The sequence below is a fragment of the Macaca nemestrina genome (assembly GCF_043159975.1).
Source record: "Macaca nemestrina isolate mMacNem1 chromosome 11 unlocalized genomic scaffold, mMacNem.hap1 SUPER_11_unloc_1, whole genome shotgun sequence".
NCBI classification, from domain to species: domain Eukaryota; kingdom Metazoa; phylum Chordata; class Mammalia; order Primates; family Cercopithecidae; genus Macaca; species Macaca nemestrina.
In genome coordinates this window covers 867061-891044 of record NW_027257572.1, presented here as the reverse complement: position 1 = coordinate 891044, position 23984 = coordinate 867061, and the positions used below count along the sequence as shown (strand labels likewise).

Here is a 23984-nt window from a genome sequence, read left to right as displayed (position 1 = left end):
GTCAGAGCTGATCTTCCAGGAGAGGCGGCCTGGGAGGGCTGACCCTTAGGAAGTGAGGGCCAGGGGGAGCTGGTTTTTTGGCCCTCAGCGGGGCTGTTGCTGACCTGAGATGCAGTCGATGGTTATCCCGAAAAGGTAGTCTGCATAGCCACCGTTTGCTGCCAGGTTGGAGAGAGAAATGCTCCTCCCCATGGGTTCTTTCTATTTTGTGGATTTTTCCCAGTTTACCTGAGCAGCCTGTCAGTGGAAATATTAGGGATTACTAACATGTCTCCATTCTACAGAGCAGTCGGCCAGCTTTGGATCCTGTAGTTGTTGGGGGCACCATTCCCGTCCTTTCAGTGCCGGCCCAGCGTGGAAGCCGCAGCCCGAGGCGCTGGGAAACCTGCGGGGTTCTCGCTGCCGGGGTTCTGATGGGAGTCGTGCGCTGGAAGAAAGATGTCCTTAGGGCAGAGCCTGGCGAGGAGGGGGTGCTGCTGTTGCAGCAGTACATGGAATTTCAAATGACGAATGAAACAAGCTTTTAATTATGACCAGAACTCTATGCTCTGCGTTCCTTCAAATGGAAACGTTGTGCTGAAATGAATTTGCTGTTAATCGGTTGCCTCATGCAAGACGGAGGGCTGGGAGCAAAGTAGAATGTGGACTTATCTACAAAGCTTCCTCCTCTCAGACTATAATCAGTTGGATGGTGCTACACAGGAATACGTGAGAATTTGTGTGAGAAAGGTGATGGGTGCAGACCTGTGTGACCAGCAGGTGTAGGGGGAAGTTTGAGAGAAGCTTTTGGCTGAGTGGTGTCAGGTGCAGGTGCTGAAGTGTGATGTCTGTCTGGATGGAAGAGCATATGACTCTGGGCTGCGGGAAACACATAAAGGAGGAGGTGGGCAGACGTGAGTCATGTCTTAGGAATGGTAGCAATTCAGACAGACCCAGGATCAGGTTCCCACGGGGGAGGAGTGGACATCAGGACCCAGGGAGCGTGGGGCGGGGGTCATGTCCAGGCCTCTGCCGAGCTTGCTGCTGTGTCAGCAGGGCCCTGTGCTTGCCCTCCTTAAAACTTTCGTGATCCATAAAACGGGCACGACAAAATCCACCTTGTGACACTGAAGCTTAAATGAGATGATGTACATGGTGTCTTCCTTCCCTTCCTGACACATCCTAGACTCACAGCTATGGTAGCAGCGACAGACTGGATGGAATGCTGGAGCCGCTTTGCGCCTGGTGAGGTCACATGGATTTGTGCAGTGCTGGCGACTGTCTCTGAAAGCCTTTGGTCATGGCAGTGGCAGCCTCGAGTGGCTCTTGGCGTACTTGAGTCTGTGGAGTGTAAGGTTGACTGGAGCTCCGAGGCCATTGATACTATCCAGGGGTGAGCTAATGGGGCCCTAAAACATGGGGGAAGGCCGTGAGGACTTGGCTGCCAGAAACTTTGTAGATTTCTGGCTTCGAGAACTTGCTGACTTATGGACATAGGAAGGTAAATCCAGATGGCTCCAAAATTGTAAGTCCAGAAGAAAGGTGGGAGGGTACAATTGCTGAGTAGGTCATGGTTGCCCTGTCCCTTTCTTTCTGGCCATCGTTTCTCCTCCCTCCCCCTGCCTTTGTGGGCTGGAGGGCCTGAGCCTGCACAGCGGTCTATTTCATGGTGACGATGGCCAATTATTACCCTGCAGTAAGAAGTCTCTCCATTTTATTTGGCAGCAGTAGTTAAACAAATTTAAGGAGTGATGGTGTAGTAGTATTTGTTTTGTTTTTGCTTTTTTTTTAAAGTGTCGTTTAAGTGAATGTTATTTCCAATTTCACTGATCACTTTGAGAGGCCAAAATATGCTTTGATTTGTTATTTTGTGTTTGAGCTAGTTTATTGCCTCACAGGAATGCCAATTATTCTGTTGTCACACATCATTAAGTATCTCAAATTGTGTTACTATAATACTTAGCTGAATTACCTCCCTTATTTTGGCTTTTAAAAATCTAAAATCTGTGTGAAACACAGGATGGTGCATCTCCATTGAGGGTTGTTGAGAAGTGTGACTTTTCCTGGCATGCTTGAAAATCAGTGACATTATTTTATAGAAACACTTTGTAACTGACTCCAAAAGTAGAAGCTCCTGTAAAGGGCAGAGTAAGCAACGTGTTATGCTTTGAGGGCCACAGAAGTCTCTGCATATATTTCTTTTGTGAAAACTTCAAAGTGTAAAAACCACTTCTGGTTCCCTGGCCAAGGCTCAGTCGGGGATCATGGTTTGCAGACCCTTGACAGCAGCTTAGCTGAAATCTGGTCTCCCATGCGGTGAGCAGGAGCCCACCTCATTGTTTCAGCCAGGAAGATGCTGCCCTCATGCTGGAATTTACTTCAAACAAACTTGAAAGCTCTGGCACCGCTGCTCATTTCCATACTGTTGCAGGCTATGTAAAATACAGAGCATGCCTTGGCGTTTTGATTTTGTTACTCCTCTTGAACGGCTCTGAGATGGCTCATCGCGAGTTAGACACTTCCAGAAATGATCAAGCAGAGCTGCAGTCATCTTGCAGATCAAGTGAAGTTTTTTCTGAAAGCTTGTTACAGGCTTAAATTTCTGATCCTGTTCCATCCACTGATCTTGTATGATTGGTTTCTTTTTGCACCCATTGGGGCTGTGAATCGTCTCCCCACCGTGGTATAACTTTAGCTCTGATTTCACGCATAAGCTGGTATCCTCACTCCTCTTCTGCGAGGAGAAAGCGCTGCAGGTCCTGCCTGGTTTCCGTCCCCTCCCTGCACGCGGATGGATTGGGAGGTATTTGTGGCGTGTGAACTTGCTACCCCTAGAGGCTCCTTGTTCACTCCCCTGGGTCATACTCCTCCCTACTCCCATAGACTGTACTCCTCCCTCGTGGTTCATTCCCCAGACCTCATTCCTCCCTCCTCCTTCCTGGCTCACTCCCCTGGATCACACTCCTCCCTCCTGGTTCACTCCCCGGACCACACTCCTCCCTCCTGGTTCACTCCCCGGACCACACTCCTCCCTCCTGGTTCACTTCCTGGACCACATTCCTCCCTCCTGGTTCACTTCCTGGACCACATTCCTCCCTCCTGGTTCACTCCCTGGGTCGAACTCCACCCTCCTCCCTCCTGGTTCACTGCCCTGGGCCCCCACGCCTCCCTCCTGGTTCACTGCCCTGGGCCCCCACGCCTCCCTACTCTCCTGAGCCGCATTCCTCCTTCCTGGTTCACTCCCCTGGGTCCCCACTCCTCCCTCTTTTGGGGGCTTGGTAGTTTCTGCTGTGCTTGTTCCAGCACGATAAGGCTGAGTGGCAGCTCCAGGGCTGTGACTGCTCACGCAACTGTGGCATTAGTGCAGAGAACTGCGGGGATGCAGCTGCCCTTGCTGTGATGCTTCAAGTGTCATAGTCGATATGGGAAACGGGGTGGGATGTGGATGTCCCAGAAAGGGACAGGAGCCTCCCCTCAGCCTCTGTCAAACACTTCTCAGCCAGGCGTGGTGGCTCATGCCTGTAATCCCAGCGCTTTGGGAGGCCGGGGCGGGCGGATCACCTGAGATCAGGAGTTGGAGACCAGCTTGGCCAATGTGGTAATTTTTGACGCATTAAGGATTAAGGAAAATGAGTCACACTCGTTTGCCTTGCTTTATAATTGACGATTGGTGTAGCCCAGTAGTGTGAACTTGTTAAGCAACCATTCTTACCGAAAGACTAATCTTTAAAACTCTCTTCCTCTGGACACGTCTTTGGCTGCTGTAATCAAATGCAATATAATCAGCACTGGTTAATGGCTTTCCTTGCTGGGCTAACAAATGCTCCTCAGAAACATTGGTTTCTTGTTATTTTCATTTATAAGTATGTTTTAAGCCTTCTAATTTTTCTAGCTTTCCTGCGAGTTGGGAATAACTGTGATGGGTGCTTAGTTTGGGATGTTGACGTACACTCTATGCCCAGCTACTATGCCATTGTGTGAACACTGATTTGTCACTTTCTCATGAAGACTGATTTCACCTAGTTTGGTAAATTCTATTAATTTTAAGGAAGGGGGTGGAATGCAACTGCTGTTAGGAGGCTTTTTTAAGGATCGAGGAAATGTTGCCATGATTATTACCGTTACAGAAGGAACATAAACACACGTGCTGCCTTCAGTCATGATGAATCTGTAAGTCCTCATCTGTGACTGCAGAAAACGGCAGCCCCAAATCTTAAAATCGTGTGGATGCACCAAGCCCATCTGCAGGGCACTGTGGAGCAGCCTGCATTAGCCGAAGTTGGCCCACAAGCCCTGAGGGATGGTGTCTGAGTTATGATAAGGCTCTGACTTGGGATTAAACAGGCCTCCAAATACTGTGATATTCTAAACAAAGACACGATACTGCCCAGGGAGCCCAGTGGACACCTGTAGGCAGTGTAGGTGAGAAAAGGCTCCAAGGAAGAAGCTCATCTAGGAGGATTCTGTAAGGCAGTAGACACATCAATGTTCACATAGGAGTGTTGAGCTATATGCATTCCTTTTAAGCAGCCAGGCTTGTGTGTGTATTCAGGGGCACTCACATGGCGCCCCTTCCACCCTCACTGCTGGTCAGGTGAGGTGTTCAAGACTAGCCTGACCAACAAGGTGAAATCCCATCTGTACTTAAAAATATAAAAAATTAGTCGGGCGTGGTGACAGGCGCCTGTAATCCCAGCTACTTGGGAGGCCGAGGCAGAAGAATCACTTGAACTCGAGAGGCAGAGGTTGCAACAAGCCGAGATTGAGCCACTGCACTTCAGCCTGGGTGACAAAGGGAGACTCTGTCTTAAGAAAAAAAAGATTTTAAAAAACCCTACATGCCCCTAGTTGCTTCTGTAGGAGATGGCATGTTCCCAAAGGTAGACTTTGTGTTGAGGACTCTGCAGCGTCAGGCTGGAGATAGTCTCCCTTCCTAGCAGCGTGGGCCCCTGGGCTGCTCTTCTACCAGAAGGGATGGTGGCATCTCTGGGAGGTATCTGTGAACTCAGATCTGTGTGGATTAGTGACTTGTGTTACTCACAGATACATAATTTTGTGGGTAAATGAATATCTGGACTGGCTGCAACTTCAGGACGAGATTCGGAAGTAGGGAGTGAAAAGTGACGACGGAACCCTGGGCTTGTCTTGCCGCCCCAAGGCCCCGATCGGGGCGCCTTCTCATCTGAAGTCCCAGCACGAGGTCAGGGTGGCCTTCCCCTCTGAAGCCCCCAGCAAGTGATCGGGGCATCACTCCCCTCTGAGGCCCCAGAACCTGGTCGGGGCGCCCCTCCCTTCTGAATCCTCCAGTACCTGGTCGGGGCGCCCCTCCCTTCTGAATCCTCCAGTACCTGGTCGGGGCGCCCCTCCCTTCTGAATCCCCCAGTACCTGGTCGGGGCGCCCCTCCCTTCTGAATCCTCCAGTACCTGGTCGGGCGCCCTTCCCTTCTGAATCCCCCAGTACCTGGTCGGGGTGCCCCTCCCTTCTAAAGCCCCCAGACCCTCCTGGCCCTTTGGTGCTGCTTCTCCAAATGCTGCCCTTGGCTGTTTTCCAGGAGTCACCTGCACCCGAGCAGGCTGCCTGTTTCACTTCTCGGATCTGGGGTGTCGGTGAAGCTCATTTATCTTGTCTTCCTCCTCATGTGCCATATCTCACCTATTGTCTGTCAGAGTTCGTGTGAGTACGTGTTGTGCGTTCTTAGGCTGTAATCGGTGCTTAGGTGACAAGAACGTCTTAGAGCAATGGACTGTCTGCTCTAAAGGACGCTGTGGATGAATCGAGACACGGTTTACTTGTGGGGTTTAAATTTCCTGGGTGTTGGAGGCAATTGGGGAAAAAAGGTCTAAAAAAGCCCCTGGGGATGAGGAAGGCAATAATGAAAAAAATTACTATATACACACTTAGCAGTGGATTTAATTTGTAGGTGAATTTTGCATTTTGGGAACTACTAAAGCTACTGTTTTTAGGGATTCCTTGATGAGCTTCTTGTTTTCTGTCAAGTGGAAGGTAAATTGGATCGGTTTTGTCTTTAATTTTGACTGACTAGGATCTACTTTCTTTTTTCCCCCATTCACGTTAGGGTGGGGATTGGACTAGAAGAGCTGTAGGATCTCTTTATTTCTGATCTTAAATGAATTTTTTCTTTACTCTTTTTTTTTTTTTTTTGGTGAGCTGCTATTTTTTCCTTTAATGCACTGTTCTTTGGTTTGGGAAATGTGGTCTATTTGTATCGTGCTTTAAATGTACACAATGGTTCTAAATTGCTATTTTTCGTTAAAGTTAGATATAACATCTTAATTAAAATGTCATCTAAAAATCAGGCACAATCTGAGGCCTGGAGACCCCTCTTGTCACTTCCAGCCGTGTCTCCTTCCCTGGCCACGTTGCCTCTGGCCACATCTCCTCCCCGCACCACACCGTGCTATCCCCACAGCACGTCACCTCTGGCGACATCAACTCCCTCCTGGCCACATCACCTCTGGCCTCACTGCCTGCCTCCTTCCCTCCTGGTGGCCTCCGTGGCTCCTGCTGTCTGCCCTCCCGTGGGTGTGTTCGAGGCTCTTTCCCCATTTTCTGCTCCTGAGTGGGTCTCGGGGCCTGGATGTTTCACAGGATGCAAGTTTCTTCCCTTCCAGCCACGGGTCTCTGAGCGACAAGTCCAGAGAGGGCACTAAGCTCTCCTTACCCACCTGGGGGCCCCGAGCCCTGACCGCCGACCACCAGGGCTTTTCTGTAGGGTGTGGGGCAGACTCATGCGTGAATTGGGCTAAAAAGGTGCTTCCAGGAATCCTTGTTTTAAGTGCACTGGAGCAGAGCTGGGGAGCGGGGACCACCTGGTTTGCTCAGAAGTTGGTCCTGATCACAGCCGATGAGTCAACATAAGCACCTCCTGAATGAAGCATTCCACAGACTGATTTTACACATGACAGTTGTGATGGCTGGAAAAGGCTTCACACAATGAGAGAGTTTGAGCTGCATTTGAAGGAAGAACAGGTCCCTGTAGGTGGAAATGAAAGATAAGGGTGATCCAAGCCCTCAGCAGCAGCGGGGGTGGGGTGGTGCAGACTCCCCATGGATGGTGGGCATGGCTGAAATGCAGGAGAGGGCAGGGGTGCGAAGCAACAGCAGGGCGGCATTAAAATTCCCCTGCAGAGAGGGGACGTGACTGAGATACTATCACATGTATACAACTGAGAGATGATTTGAGAATGATTTCTGGGAGCCTGTGGAAGAGCACGTGGTCATCATCAGTTCTCGGGGTCTCTTTATGAAGTGAAGGAGCCGTGCCTCTGCCTATCTTGTGAGCTGTTAAGATCAAATCGGATAATCTTCAGTGAGCCTTGTAAATGCTAAAGCTTATGACAGGCTGTTCCATCCCCCTTGTCTTCACCCTCCTTTCCTCCTCGGAAACGTGAACCCTGCTGGGTACCTCATTATCTGCCTGGCTTCCTCATCCATAACGTGAGCCCTGAGTACTTGCTGGGTATCTCGCTGTTCACCTTCCTTCCTCAGTAACATGAACCCTGAGTATTTGCTGGTACCTCGCTGCCTGCCGTACAGCTGGTTGTATCCTTCTCAAACGCACTTAGCTGGCACATAAGCGGAAGTGCTCGCCGGGCTTTGGGAGGGCTTTCTGACATGTGGGTGCCTGCTTTTCCCTGTTAGGCTGGAGCTGCAGGAGCCCTCCTAGACCAGACAGAGGACCAAGGCTGTGGCCTCGGGGTGGGGGCTGTTGGAGCTCGCTGGGTTTATTGTGTGGGTGAGAGCAAACTTCAGTCCCGCTGCGGCATCGGGATTCAGGGTTCCTTCTGGAATGTTCTGAGTGAGAAACAGGAAGTGTGCACAGGTGCGTCTTCTGCGGATTTTATGGTTATCTTGGGAGAGCACTGGTGCCTCTGAGCTATGAACCTGCAGAACCACTTCTTCCACTAACGGCCGCCTTTATAGAAAGAATGACTTACAAATGATGCCACTTCAGATGGAGGTATTTGCAGGTGTGGCCTGAAAAATGAACAAAATGACTTCATCTCAAGGAAAGTACCTTACATTATTCCCAATGATAGACATTTGAGCTTTCCAATGAGTATTAAAATATAAAAATCTTGTGTCCACCACTTTCTCATGTGATCAATGGTGATATTGATGTGTTTTTGTTTGTTTTTTGATATAGAACGAAATGTGGAAGTTGCTCATAATTATGAACCAGTGTTTTCTAACCAATGTGTGATTACAAAATCGTGTGCTGGTAAAAGCCATTCAAGTGCAGGACGGACCAGTTGACTCAGAAGGAATTGGGGCAGAAAGGCCCGTCGACCAGAGCGCAGTCTCTGCGTTGCAGACAGCCTGTGCGGAAGTGCCACTTGTTACATTTGGCAGCAGAGAATACTTAAAATGATCTGAAAACACAATGAAAATACTGCTTCCTACTTGTATATCAGCGTGGGGTCGGACATCTTTCATAAACTTCAGCCACGGCTCTGTAGCCCACTGAACGCAGATGCAGGCATGAGAATCCTGCTGTCTGAGGTGCAGGGATGTTAGGTGTTTTCACGGCAGCACAAACTGTTGCCACGCTGCTGCTTATTTTGGAAAATGGTTTCTTCTTGAAGACTGTGTTAAGATGTAATGACTTTATCGTTGTAAAATAAACTAAATTGTTACTATTTTTTTTTTTTTTTTTGAGACAGATTCTTACTCTGCCACCCAGGCTGGAGTGTAGTGGTGTGACCTTAGCTCACTTCAACCTCTGCCTCCTGAGTTCAAGTGATTCTTGTGCCTCAGCCTCCCTAGTAGCTGGTACTACAGGTGTTCGGGACCATGCCAGGCTAATTTTTGTATTTTAGTAGAGATGGGGTTTCGCCATGTTGGTCAGCGCAGTCTTGAACTCCTGACCTCAAGTGATCCACCTGCCTCTGCCTCCCAAAGTGCTGGGATTACAGGCATGAGCAGCCACCACTCCCGGCCTGATGAGAAAGCTTTTTTGTGATGTTGAATAAAGTGCAAAGGGTTCCTGAGACCCAAAAATTTGAAAACCACTGGCTTAAACTGAGAAAATTGTCCATGATTTTTCAGTGTATCTTCTAATCTGTTGATGGAGAAAGGACGGTAAGGGTTGCTTTACTTTTTTCCTTTCACAACTCAATGGTGCTGGGACAACTAGGGTATCCACATGGAAAAGGATGGACTGGACCCTTCCTCACCCTACACGCAAAGCTCAAAATGGATCCAGCGTAAGGAGTCGACTGTGAGACCCATTCTGTCAGTCTGCTGGGTACCATAACGGACACCACAGACCGTGCGGCTTAAACAACAGCATCTTATTTCCTTTTTTCTGGAGACTGGAAGCCTGGGATCAAGGTGCGGCCAGTGTTGGATTCTCTGGGGCCTCACCCCGTGCTGTGTAGACGGCGTCCTCTCTGTGTCCTCAGTGGTTTCTCTTATGTGCATGCAGCACTGAGGACTGTGTCTAAATTCTCTCAAAAGAATACCAGTCATACTGGATCAGGGCCTACTCTTAAGATCTTATGTGACCTAAATTTCCAAGTTAAAGGCCCTGTACACTTAGGTACAGTGACATTTTGAGTTTCCGGGGTTGTGACTTTAACATGTGAATCTTGAGAGGGGGGATAGTTCAGCCCATGACACCTTTAGGGAAGAATCCTGGTGAAACTGCTACGTTGGATTAGGCAATGTTTCCTTGGCTGAGACGTCTAAAGCTGTAACAAGCAACTGAAGGGAAAAAGACGGGATCAAAATTAAAAATGTTCATTTCAGAGGATACTCTTAAAGTAAAAAGACAACCCACAGAACGGAATACATTATCATGATAAGGACCTGATATCATGAATATATTTAAAAGCTCTTAGTAAAAATCCAATTTAAAAATGGACAAGGGATTTGAATAGACATTCTCTAAAGAAAGACATATAAATGCCTTAAAAAGCACATGAGATGTTGAGCAGAATTCATCATCTTAGAAATGGAAATCAAAACTACCGTGAGATACCACTTCACAACCACCGGGATGGGTAAAACCCCAGTATTGGACAGGGACATGGTGGTGAATTTGGGAAAACTGAAATCTTGATATATTGCTAGTGGGAGGGGAAGTAAAATGGTACAGTTGATTTGGAAAAGTCTGGCAGTTTCTCGGAAAAGTCTGGCAGTTTCTCAGAGAAGTTAAACATGAAATCACCGTACAACCCAGCAATTTCACTCCTAGGCATACGCCCAAGAAAATTGAAAATATTTTTGCCAAAAAAATCTTATGCAAGAGTCTTCATAGCAGCATTATTCGTAGTAGTAGAAACAGTCCAGGTATCTGTCAACAGGTCACTCACTGTGAGATTCCACTCTCCCTGGACGTGAAAGATGTCAGCACCGAAGGTCACGCACTGTACGATTCTCCTCACAACAGGTGTCCAGAATGGGCAAATCCAGAGAAACGGAAGTCGGCTGGCGATTGCCAGGGGCTGGTGGAAGGAAGGAGCAGGTGCTGACTCTTAATGGGTTCAAGGTTTCTTCGACCCGTGGTGAAAAAGTCCCGGAATTACATACTAGTGGTTGATGTACAGCTTTGAGAATATGCTAAAAAGACTGAATTGTATCCTTTAATATTGGGGCTTTTATGGTTTGTAAATTCCTTTCAATTTCAAAAGGAACTCAAGAACTTCTTTGGTGTTGATATTTGGATTGTGAAAGAGACAGTATCCAAAACAAGTTACTATGTAACTCGCGTCCCCAGAGTTAAACTTCATTTTCTGAGGATCTTAAAGGAAGTGTTTGAGCCTAGGAGACACAATGATCCTATACTAGATGTTACACCCCATCTTACTGATTTCTATCTCACATAACCATATTCAGGGAAAAATGACATGTAAACGTGAGCTAAATGCTATGCAGAGACACATTCCTCTTACCCGGATGATCTTTAGTGGTGCAGTAAGAGATGAGGTCATAGCAACGGTAGTTTAGCTAGTTTAATTTCCATGGCAACAGGAATTTGGCGCATCGGATGAGTTAGATGTCCCTGCACAGCTCCTAACGGGGTTGCCCATTTCTGTGTGGTGTCTGTGTATATTCTCGCTGTGGAAATAAGTGATAGCACCTGCACAAACACTTGCCCGGAAACGCTCACGAAGCTGGTGAAGGCAGAGGACAGGCGAGAGGGAAGCATGGCTCAGCCCTGGCAAAGAAGATCGTTATTCCGAACGCAGTCAGGTGGAGAGTCTTGCTGCTGGTGTCTGGGAAATGTGTTTGCTTCTATCTGAACAGCTGGACCTGAGCGTGTCTGTGCTTTGACATTAAATCTGTACAGTATCCTTGGCAGGGTGTGTATCTCTGTGGCAGAGGACACCCCAGCCACAGTGGATGTCAGCGGCGGTGGCTGGACTCAGGGTCTGTGAATGTTGCGTGATCGAACGTGTTTGGTTCATTCTCAGCTCCTGCCCAGGTGCCTCCCGAGCATCGGGTGCTCTGGCTCCCGAAACCCTTCCCATCTGTGTGTAGCATGACCACCACCTTCCTACCATGTGTTTGTCCTACCATGGCTGCCGTGTCTAACGGGCGCTTTGCTTTCCAGCTACTTTCCTATAATCAAAACCCTTGAGGCCGGGCGCGGTGGCTCAAGCCTGTAATCCCAGCACTTTGGGAGGTCGAGACGGGCGGATCACAAGGTCAGGAGATCGAGACCATCCTGGCTAACACGGCGAAACCCCGTCTCTACTAAAAACACAAATTAGCCGGGCGAGGTGGCGGCGCCTGTGGTCCCAGCTACTCGGGAGGCTGAGGCAGGAGAATGGCGGGAACCCAGGAGGCGGAGCTTGCAGTGAGCTGAGATATGGCCACTGCACTCCAGCCTGGGCGACAGAGCGAGACTCCGTCTCAAAAAAAAAAAAAAAAAAAAAAAAAACCCTTGAACGACTTTGCCTGCGTTTCAGAGACGATAGGGTACTAGTTTTTCATGATTGCTCTGAGGATTTCCAAAAGCAAATGAAACTTACAGGATGTAAGATATTAGAAGTGACAGTAATTATAGATGAGTTTTCTCAGTGTGTTGATTGTTGTAAAATTACATAGCACTCTATTTTTAAGTGTATGGTTTGGTGGCATTAAGTGTGTTCACACTGTGGTGCCACGATCACCGCCATCCATCTCCAGAACTTCCTGGTCTCCCCACGCTTGAAACTCGGTCTACCCAACACCAGCTCTCCTCCCGCCCCAGCTCTGGGAAGCACTACAGGTTGCTTACAAAATAGGCTTTTTCAGTAAGAGAAGGGGAAGGAAAAGAGCTCTAAAGACTGTCTTGAGATTTGAGGAAGTGTTTTAGGTTTTGCTCTCTGGTTCCCGGTGTAAAGGAACTATTGAAGACGTGGGAAGGCGAAGGTCTGTGATCTCAGGAAGTGCTGGGCTGGGCAGCTTTCCCGCTGTGACGGGGGCACTTGCCCTCAAACCCGCCTGAGATAATCTCCTGAGGATGGTGCTGCCTTGTGACAGCTCTGAACTTGGTCTCCTTGAACGTTGCCAGGTACATAAGCTTTGGTGGTTACCGTCTAGTGTCTGTGGGAGACCTAGAATTTGAACATTGTTGACTTTAGAACACACTTATTTGTATAACACTCTACCTGTTCTCATCAATGTGTTCTCTTTTTTTGCCTTAATATTCTGTCTTGCGGTAGCAGTAGTTGCAGCGGACGCTACTTCTGGTTCATGGTCATTGCCAAACACAAGCTTCTGGAAACCGTGTGAAAAATGAAGGGGAAAGTGCTTTTCTGCAAAGGCCTTTTTTGAATATCTTGTTTTTTTCTGGAATATCTGTTGTGGTGTAAAACGTTTTCATATTTAGGGGTTTTTAACGTGTTTTATACTGGTTAGCTTTGAAACCCCATGTTTTTGGCATGTCATGGGGCTACTTTGTCCTGTTATTCTATGATATAGCTGGTTTGCAAAACTATTGGTTATTTCCCTTTAAAAACCAAAGCAACTTACAGATTGAGTGTGATTCCTGTAAGAATTTAATTGTAAAATTGATTTGTGTTCAATAAGCTTACTGGAATGGCTAGATCCGTGGACAAAAAGATAAGAACATGTCAAGTCTCTGGGCCATGAAGGACTTCCAAATAATACACACGATACATAGTAATTTCTTAACAAAAGATTAGATTTAGTGCATAACTATTTAAAACCTCCACATTTTCTGTTATAGGCATTCCACAGTGCCCATGGGAGTAGGCTGCAGGACTGCCTATGGAATCCGAGGTCTGTGGGTGTTGAGGTCCCTGCTCTAAAATGGCATCGTGTTTGCATATGACATACGCACATCCTCCTGCAGACAGTCATGTCAGGGTTGCTCATAACAGCTATACCATGGACATGCCATGGGAGTAGTTGTTTAATGAATAATAAATTCTGAATGCTTAGTACAAACACATTAAAAAATATTCTTGATCTATGATTGGTTGAATCCACAGGCCTGGAACCCCGGGAGAGAGTACAAACTCTAGAAGCAAAACGAACAAAGAACTTGAGGTCAGCAGTGACGGGTGTGGGATCACACTGAATCTCATGTGTTTTGCTGTCTGTGTCACTGTGTCCCGTGTAAACGGGAATCATTTGTCGCTTAAGGTAAAATAGGTAACGGGAAACATTACAGAATGGGCACGAAGGCGCGCCCCTCATTACCCCGTGTTACAGCCAAGTGTCTGCCTCCTGGGGAAGGATCTGTTCTGTGGGGAGACTAGACGTTGATGATTTCCGGATGTGTGAAGGGAAACGCCCTCCGAGAAGCGTGGCTTTGGCCGGAGCACATCAGACGAGAGTTAGCGTGGCATGGAGTTTCCACAGTGGTCCTCAGGCCTGCTGCTTCTCTCCTCTCCCCACCCCTGGCCCTGACTCTTACCAAGGGAGGAAAGTTCAGCTCCAGTTGAGCCCCGCACAGGGCTGTGGATCTCTAGGGCAGGTGCCACCTTCGCCTGAACAGGCTGTGTCAGAGGAGGGTCTGGCCGTACTTGAGCTGTGAGAGATGCTCTCAGAGATCCAGCATCCTGCAAACCCAGGTGCTGAAGGTTCCTCCTCCACTGTCCTGCGGGGAAGGGGGTTTTATCCTGCTTCCCCTCAACCCGAGCTGACTTCTTGTCTGTTCTGTACACCTAGTTTTTAAAACCAATTATTGTTAATCATCTAGCAGACAAACACCATAAGGTGAGAGCCTGGGAGGGTAGAGGGGGCTGTGGAAGGTAGTTTTCTGAATAACAGTGTTCAGATTCCTGTTTTGCCGTCATTTGACCCAAGGCCTCCAGATAATTGAAATATTGTCAGGAAGACACCCATTTTGTATCTGAGGTTTTTTTCATGTTTGTTTTTGTTTTTGTTTTTGTTTTGTTTTTAAGGAATGGGTGCAAACTTCTAACCAGGGACCTGACAAAAGAGAAGGATTTCTTTTCAAAGTGAAGGTCGGGGATGGTTGGCATTTGCCATCTGTGACTAGCAGGGACCCAGGCTGCTTCCCTCCTGCCGCCCGACTCCTGCCCCTCCAGCTCCTGCCCCTCCAGCTCCTGCCCCTCCAGCTCCTGCCCCTCCAGCTCTTGCCCCTGTTCCCACCAGCAGGAAGAGGAGCGGGAAGGTGCCTTTTCCCCTTTAAGGGGATGAGGTGAGAGTTGCACCTGCCATTTCGCTAGTCCCTGGGGTGATTCTCCAGCATGGGTGGGAGTTGGGTTTGGAGGCCCGAGCCCCGTGAAGCTGGGGTTGCTTTTCCCTGAGCAGTGGGAACCTAGACTCTGGGAAGTGGGGTCAGAGGGTAGCCTTTGCTGCATCCGCAGGAGGGGCTTCTCGTCCCAGTTGACATCTTCACTGCCAAAGGGGGTGTGGCCTTCATGGTCCATTGACAGAACGTTACTTGTTTTTGTTTGTTTTTTAAGCACATTGAACCCTAATTCCTTTGGCCTTTACTAAAGTGGCACTTTGTAATTCCACATGATTTCATTGATATACTCGCAGGAGAGAATGCTTCCTGTAAACCAGAAGGATCTCTGAGACGGTTCTCGTCCCATAGAGAGTTCCTTTTCCCAAGGTTAAAGACACAGCCTCACGAGGGGTTAAGGACACACTGCGACAGCCTCAGGAGGTCCTGGACACGTGCCCAAGGTGTTTGGGGCACAACTTGGTCTTACACATTTTAGGGAGACGTGAGACATCAATATATATGAGATGTACGTTGGTTTGGTCCAGGAAGGGAGGCTCGGCTCCAAGCGGGGAGGGGTTTCCAGGTCACAGGTAGATCAGACAAATGCGTTTCTGGTGTACCTTTCCAGAGGAAGCAGCCAGATCCGCATTTATCTCCGTGTGCAGATGGGGACTTTGAATTCTGTCCTCTGTCCATGGGGAATTTCCTTGTGGATCGGTTGTGAGGGAGGTACATGGCTTTTTTTTTTTTCCTCCCCCAGTAGCTGTCTCTGTTCGGAAGAGCATGGGAGGCAGGTTTGCCCTAAGCTGTTCCTCACATTGACGTCCCTTTAGCGTAGTGATTTTGGGGTCCTGAGATGTATTTTCAACCGCATGTTTCTGAACACACTGGCACTCTAAACAGTGTTGTAGGAGGCATCTAACTTACTTAGAAGAAGAATCTATTTGGAAGGACTTGAGCACCTTCATCCTTGAGAGAACCAAGCCTTTGTTTAGTTTGCTTTGCCCCGAGGCTGTTACTCTGCCCTGGGCTGTGCGGCCTTAGAAAGCTGTGCCCCTCTGAGCTCCTGCCTGTGGAATCTGGTGACTTTGGAGTTAATCCAGCAGCTACATGTTTTGGAAAGCAGATTGCCTCTTAAAGTGTTGGTGATTATGATTCTAACACTAGAATTTCAGTGTGTATTTTCCACCCTTCTTACTTTGTCTCCTCATACACTGAGATGCTGCTGCATTTGCCCTTAGGCTTCACTGAGGGAGGGTCAGTTCTGACCCTATCTTAGATATTGACCTTTGAACGGACAGAATCGGGATTCAGAAAAACCCTCGAGCTGTGAGAGTGTGCTGATATCTATGTAAGTGGGGTTCATGTGTCAAACTCAGGTTTAAGAAAAACCAATTCTAGGCTGGGCATGGTGGCTCACACCTGTCATCCCAGCACCTTGGGAGGCTGAGGTGGGCAGTTCACTTTTGAGCCCAGGAATTCGAGACCAGCCTGGGCAACATAGCAAGACCCTGACTCTACAAAAAATTAAATAGGAGTGGTGATGTGCACCTGTGGTCCCAGCTACTCGGGAAGCTGAGGCTGGAGGATCACCCAAGCCTGGCAGGTTGAGGCTGCAGTGAACCCTGATAGCACCACTGTACTTATGGTGCACTGTGCCTGAGTGACAGAACAAGAACCACCACCACCACCCCCACACACTCACACACAAAGTATCAATACATGCAGAGGCCAGTTCTGCTGGGCCACCTGTTAAGGCTACTCTGGGCCTCAAGGTTTTAGAAGGGTCTGTCCGGGGGCGAGAGGGAGTGGCTTGAGGGCCTAGAAGCCAGTTCTTGTGGTTCAGCGTGACTGCGGATGTGGAGCTGGGGGCAGGGCTCTCCAGGGCATGAGTGGGTAAACGGACGGGCTTCCAGGATGAGTCCCTGTGACTTGGCCTGGTTTACATCTGTCCAATACAAATCCACAGTTTCTTACTCTAGAAGCTTCTGCCGGGGCTGATGGACTGGCCTGGGGAGAGAGGGTGCCCTCAGAGCCTCAGGGTGCCATCTGGTTTAGGCAGAGCACTTAGTCACCTAGATCTAGGATTTATGGCACTACAGGGGACTCATCACACTCGGAGCAGCAGCCATCTGCATTCTAGACTTGGTTCTAGGCGAAGTACTTTGGAGTCTGTTGGTACCCTGTGTTCTGTTTATCTGTAAAACCAGTTAGAGTTATAACTAGTTACAACCTATGATTAAAATTTTGCTACAGAATATGGCAGTTGTGGTGGAGCCTGGCCAGAGACCCCCCTCTCGTACGCTGCCGCGTGCTGGAGTTGCAGGCGTTGCCTGCATCAGCTGCCCCTCCTGGCGTGTCTATGTTCTTGACACCGGTGCCCATCGAGGCGCGGCCTGTGGGACTCGTGCAGCCATTTGTCTCTGTGTTCCTCTGAGGTTCCGCAGACTTCACGGTCCCGTGGCAGAGCGTAGAGTATCTGCTTGCATCCTGATCTCCCCAAACCCCAGGACAGGCCAAGAGTTCCTTACACACAACTGCAGAGGGCCCCGTGGTGTGGATTTGCGGTGACACAGCCTTTCCCCAGTTCGGCCTTCATCTCCAGAGTTGGCTTTAGGGTGATAGAAACTTCACCTGAACCCTGAAGCTTTGGTGCTAGGAATTCGGTGACCGGCACAGATGATACCTCGTTTCTCTGCATTTGTAGCAATAGTTGTTAACATGACCACGAGATGTACAGAGGAAGGAAAAAGGAGGTTTTCTTTTCAGAGTAACACTCTGTGCTTTGGGAAATGTGGTCTCGGGGGAGCTGTAAGCACGTGCCCCTCAGGAGGGGAGGAGGCCGCGGCGTTACACGTTCCGGGGTTTGTTGGCTGTGTGTGTTCATCGGGCTCATGGAATGTTGGAACGTTTACAGGGAAAGTGGGGTTTGTTCATCTGGTTCGTGCAATGTCTGAACACTTATAGGGAAAGTCTAGCACACATGCAGTGAGTTAAACTGTAACATCCATATTCACCTTGGGGCAAGCGTAACATTTGAAATGAGGTGGCCTGGGCATGTCATGTACAAAGGTGAGCTGTTGGGCGCAGACGTTTATGCGCAGCCTCAGTCACAGCCAGGACTGGCTCAGGGTCTGCAGCTTGTGGCGGGAAGGGACATTCACGAGGCCATTCTGTCCAGTCGGGGCTGCCGGCAGGGTCCCAGCGTGGGGCTTCTGATTGTGGAGGAGACTTCATGCTGGTTAACACACTGTACAGGAGTAGTGCCGTGGAGCTTTGGGGTCCACCTTCCCTATGATGCCGGTTACATTTCTCTCCGGACCTCATGGTAGCCACAGAGAGTGCACCTCGTTTGACAGCAGGGGGTGCCATGTTGATATAGTAATTTATTGTATTAACCTTTTTATTACTATTTTAATAACTTTTTTTTCTTTTTAAAGAGATAGAGTGTTGCTGTGTTACTCAAGCTAGACTTCAACTCGTGGCCTCAAGCAATCCTCCCACCTCGGCCTCCCAAAGTGCTGGGCTTATATACGTGAGGCAGTGCACCCAGCCTACAGCCATGTTTTTAAAACTCAGCACTTTAAAAATTCTACTCCTTTCACCCCCTCAATCACGCTGGTTAGCCTTGTGCAAACCTGGGGTGTCAAGATCTTGGCCCCCCTTTTATTTTACCCTTCGACCTCAAGTTCTGATGAGAACAGCAGTTACAAAATGGGCATTAGGTGATTCTTCCGTTACTAAAGCCAGAATTCTCACCAGTTAGAGATGGTTGTCCCCAGGATCCCAGAAAGCTGTTTTGAATCAAGCTTGGAGCAAGTAAGTAAGGAACTAAACTCTTGGTCCTCTGCTTAGCACCTGGGGAATGGGTTAGTTGCTGATACCCTTTGATCTGTGCTCACGTGCTGCATCTCGTCACGGGAAGCAGAGTCGCCCTGTGGAATAAAGTCCGGCTCACGGTGGCACGTCGAGACACTCGGGGATGTCAGTCCCTTATACAGCGGCAGACTTGGAGACTCAGCATCACGTGCAGAGCCCGGGCAACCGGAGTGCATCCACCTTAGAGACCACACGGCCGGTCGGCAAGGTGGATGTCCGGGCATATGGCCCTAACAGGCCCGCTGCAAGGTGAATTAGGAATTCATTAGCAAAGAAATCAAACTCGCCTGTGGGTCCCAGCTACTTGGAAGGCTGAGGCGGGAGGATTGCTTGAGGCAGAAGGTCAAGGCCGCGATAAGCCATGATTGTAATACTGCACTCTGGCCTGGGTGACACAGGAGACTCCGACTCAAAAAAAAAAAAAAAAAAAAAAAAATTGCCAAACCTTACTCTTCATAGCAGGAGGGATAATTTATCAAAGTAACTGCCACAAAATCTTAGATGATGTAATTTCAGTGGCTAAGTGAGCTGTCCAGGCCACGTGGCTGGCTCACAACTCATGAATGTGAACAGCAGGTGGTCTGCATTCTGGGTGAGTGTGACTGTGCCACTGCAGTTTTGTTCCCATGTCTTGATGAGCATAAACGGTTCCTGACGAGGGTAGGTAAGGATGCTGTGACCTGAGACTCTGTAATATTGTTGCTTGAGGAACCAAGCAGTTTTTCTCTCTTGCAAACCTGTCAGGGAGGATGTTCCAGGCTAGTGACTGCTCCATGAGGTATTTAGGGATCCAGGTTCCTTACCGACCCCTGCTCTGCGTTCCCAGGGACACGGCTGTCCTTGTTGTGGTTGGGAATGGGTGATTGCCATGCTGGCGGGGGAGGCTTAAGGTGAGAGTGGCCGTGGTTTACCTAATCTACATAATGGCAGGGAGCCTGGGAGTAAAGTGTAGCCATGGCCTGGAGGATGGATGATGGATGTTGGTGAACCACTGGCTGCACTCACCGCAGCTGGCCCAGGGATGGGGAAGCATGGCTGAGTATGCCGTTCAACGGTACCTGGTTCTTTCAGATTTGACTTCCTTATGGATTTTCTGTTGTAAAGAGGAGAGAGCCTGTGGTTCTAGGCCAAGCATCTCACTCATCTCATAACATCTTGTATCTCTTAGCCAACACTTATGTCAAGTTTTAGAAGTCCTATCAAACTGGCAAGCATTTCTCAGTTTGGTTTAACTATTGGATTTGATATCTGTGTCTGCATCTCTATTTTACATCTATGTGGTTATTTGACGCTCTGTAGTACATTTGGAATAGGTTCTATTTGGTGGAAGTTACTTTCAACAAACCTTGCTGCTACTTGAATTTTCAAGGTTGCAAGTAGAAAGGAGAGAATAAAAACCACATCTTCTCTAGTTTTATAATGTGTTGTTCCTCAAATCACACCAGAAGTACAAATATTACAAATTACAAAAGCAGCCAGAATCAAGGTTAAGAGATTTCTGGGTGATTCTGGCTAATCAGCAGTATTTGCTGAGGTGTGTGTAGCAGAGCTTACACGCCAAGAAGCCCGGGAGCGGGGAGAGTTGGGAGGCCAGACTGTGACTTCAGAGGTGCTGTTGCCTCAGGAAGAGAAGCTAGATGCAGGGAGGATAAATGGCCACAGGTGTGACCACCGCCGTTCTTGCGGCGGTACAGAGGCCTTGGTACAGGGGCCTTTGTGAGCTGAGTTAAAAATAGAGATTGAGAGAGTGCAATGCATTCTTAGCTTTTAAAATAAAATGCTAATAGAGAATGTTTTGTTGGTAAGAATGTAAAATGTTACGTCTTTGTTTAGAATTTAAGGATAATAATTTGCTTCTGAGATCTTTGTGACTGAGATTTGAAATTTTTTTTTTTTTGAGATGGAGTCTGGCTCTGTCGCCCAGGCTGGAGTGCAGTGGCCAGATCTCTCAGCTCACTGCAAGCTCCGCCTCCCAGGTTTACGCCATTCTCCTGCCTCAGCCTCCGGAGTAGCTGGGACTACAGGCGCCCGCCACCTCGCCCGGCTAGTTGTTTTTTTTGTATTTTTTAGTAGAGACGGGGTTTCACCGTGTTAGCCAGGATGGTCTCGATCTCCTGACCTCGTGATCCGCCCGTCTCGGCCTCCCAAAGTGCTGGGATTACAAGCTTGAGCCACCGCGCCCGGCCTTTGAAATATTAACTATGGTTTTTTCATCCATGTTTTATACATATGCATGTGTATACATATACGTAAGGTATATATAAAAAAATAAGCGTTGTAATCCCAGCACTTTGGGAGGCCGAGGCGGGCGGATCACGAGGTCAGGAGATCGAGACCATCCTGGCTAACACGGTGAAACCCCGTCTCTACTAAAAATACAAAAAGAAATTAGCCGGGCGTGGTGGCGGGCGCCTGTAGTCCCAGCTACTCCGGAGGCTGAGGCAGGAGAATGGCGTGAACCCGGGAGGCGGAGCTTACAGTGAGCCGAGATCGCGCCACTGCCCCAGTCTGGGCGACAGAGCGAGACTCCGTCTCAAAAAAAAAAAAAAAATAAAAAAAATAAGCGTGTCTGTATTCACATTTACATACACTTGCATAATGTGTATACTTCTAGTCACACATAGGTCTAAGCGACTATGACTTGACTTGATAACCATGAGAGGGTAATTAAATAATTTACCTGCTCTTAGCCTTGCTTTTGTATGTGAGCGGGGACCCTGCGAAATGAGCCTCCCGCGTTCCAGGCCTCACACAGCCCGTGCCAGGTTTTGGAAGCAGGAGTTTGTCTGCAGCCACTTCGGGAAGCACGTGGTTGCCAGGATTGCCTAGAGCTCCAGGTTATCTCCAGTCCCAGCCTCCCTGGGGTAGAAGCTGCCCTACCAGGGGCCTGGACATGGACGTTAGGGCCTGGAGCCAGGGACTGCTCCTGAAGCAGGGGGCTCCCCTCACGGCTGGGCATGAGAACCGAGGATAGGAGGCGGAACCAGCCTCGGGCCAGTGCATGGCCTCCCGGAAGTGCTTGCGGGAAGCCCCAGTCGCCCTTTGCTGATCCCACAGCCAGCACCAAACTCTGTGAGATCCCCTTGGCCCACCCCTCAGGTTCCTAAAATGATTAGGGTTTTCTGAGCTGTGAATTTTTAGGTGTAGGCTAAAAAGCCCTGGGACAGACTCACAGGGTTCTTTATGTAGAAATGATGAGTGTGCTGGTGACTCAGAGCAGGCACTGCACCCTCACTCCAGGGTCCTTTGTGCCAGGTGGAAATGAGCGTGTGGGTCACCCAGAGTCCCTGCATCCTCACTCCAGGCACTGCTCTTTGGTTTCTTAATTAAAAGCCTAAAAGCCTTGATAATGAAAATGCATTCTCCCCAGAGAATAGAGTTTCTGGTTACAGAGGCTCACCTGTAAATGCGGTGCCAGGTCAAATATGCTGAGATCTGGGCCAGGTCCTGCTTCCTGCCCACGGCCAAAGCAGGTACTTCATTTGGGAGGTGACCCAGGGGGACATCTGAGAGGTCTGCCAGTCCCCGAGGGATGAATCCACTGGCCTTCACACTCGTCTCCGGCCTCCATCAGCTCCTTTCTACCTGCAAACTGCCTGCTTTGACGTTGCCATCATTGGAGATATGTTAGGGACTTAGTATGGGTTGACTCCCATAGGACCAGCAGATTGTGGAAAGGTGGGAACCAGGGCTGGGAGGGTGGTGACCACGGCCAAAATAAGAACCGTGGTGGGCTGGGAGGTCCATCTTCTGTCTAAAGTGTTTTTAATAATAAAAAAACATAGTGTCTCAGGAGCATGAGAGGGCAGGCCATAGAAGCGGAGAACATACCTGTAAAACACTCATCTGATAAAGGCTGTTATCCAAACCGTGCAAGGAACTCTCAAAACTCAACAGGAAAATGAATGACCTGATTAAAAATGGACCAAAGACCTGGACAGATACCCCAACAAAGAAGATACACAGATGGCAAATCTACACGTGAACAGATGGCCCGAGTCTTATGTCATAGGGTGAGACGTCAGAGTACACCCATCAGCCTGACCAAAATGCAAACTCCGACACCACCACGTGCTGGTGGGTGTGTGGGCATCAGGACCCTCACTCATCACTGGGGGAAGTGGGGCAGCGGCTGTGCGAGGCAGCGTGGTGGTTTTCCTTGGAACTAAGCTCTCCGACCACAGGAGCAATCACAGTCCTGGACGTTTACTCGGAGGAGGTGAAAGTTTACTTCCATGTGGAAATGTGCACACAGACGTTGCCAGCAGCTTTATAGTTGCCAAAACTAGAAAGCAACCAAGATGCCCTTCAGTAGGTGAATGGATAAATTGTGGTATGTCAGATACTGGGATATTATTCAGCACTGAAAAGAACTGGACCCCTAAGCCATGAAAAGACACGGAAGGATCTTAAACACATGTTGCTAAGTGAATCTCCAATCTGGACAGGCTGCGCTATCTGAGTCCAACCACAGCACAGTCTGTGAAAGGCAAAGCTGTGGAGACAGTCAGTGGCTGCCAGGGGTTGGGGAAGGGAGAGATGAATGGGAGGAGCATAGGGGATGTGTAGGGTGGGAAACAACTCCGGGTGGGGCTTTCATGGGGGATCCATGCCGTTCCACGTCTGTGGAACCCACAGAGTGAGCAGCAGCAGGCCGAGTCCTCATGTGAGCTGTGGACTGTGGGTGGTGGTACCATGTTGATGCGGGTCTGTCGGTCGCACAGACATGCTGGTCCGGCGAGGGCAGGAGAATGATGGAGGCTGTGCCTGTGCTGGGAAAGGAGATATGTGAGGACTCTGTACTTTCTTCTTGATTTTGCTATGAACCAAAAATTGCTTTTAAAAACATCTATTGAAAAGGCAAACAAAAGAGTACTGGCCAGACAGTATCTGTGTGAGGGTGTGGCCTGTGTTCTACGTTCAGAATTTCCCTGTTAGAATACACATATCTAAATTATTCAAAGTTAAACCTTTGCATTAAGTAACTCACTACCAAGTTACAGTATCAGCTTGAGCGCTGCCAGGATGGCCAGGATCCTGTATCCTGACCAGCTTCTCCCCTTACAGGTGCAGTTGACATCCATGGCCACATCCCAGAAAGCAGTAGGGCTTGGAATCTCAGGAGTCAGGCTTTGTGGGACAGAGAGGAAGTGAGATCTTGTAAGCACGTGGCTGAGGGCAGGCAAGGAGGAGCCCGTGGCAGGGAGCCCGCAGGGATGACTTTTTGATCAGTTGTCCTTATTGCTGAGGCCTTCTTAGACTTGGGGAGTTGGGAGTCCCCACTCTCGGGCGCCTCAGAAACCAAAGGCTGCTCGTAATCCTCGAGTTCCAGATGCCTCAGGGGAGGTACCTGGGTTGTTGGCTGCAGTTCCATTATTTGCTGCTCGGTGGGATTTGCCCGCAGCATTTCTGGTTGTTTTTAAGAGCTGATGTTTGAGCTGCTTAAAA

General features: G+C 48.9%; 1 protein-coding gene across 6 annotated transcripts in view; it reads left to right on the top strand.

Moving 5' to 3' along the window:
* LOC139361133 (disco-interacting protein 2 homolog C-like) overlaps positions 1-23984 on the top strand; it is a 173988-nt gene that overhangs the window by 88193 nt on the left and 61811 nt on the right. The window contains exon 1 of one of the 6 annotated variants that reach the window (XM_071089627.1): positions 10997-11197. The exons of the other annotated variants lie outside the window; for them this stretch is intronic. The gene's annotated coding sequence lies outside the window, so the exon portion shown is untranslated. Of the gene's footprint in view, positions 1-10996; positions 11198-23984 lie in introns of those variants that run through there. 6 annotated transcript variants of the gene reach the window in all.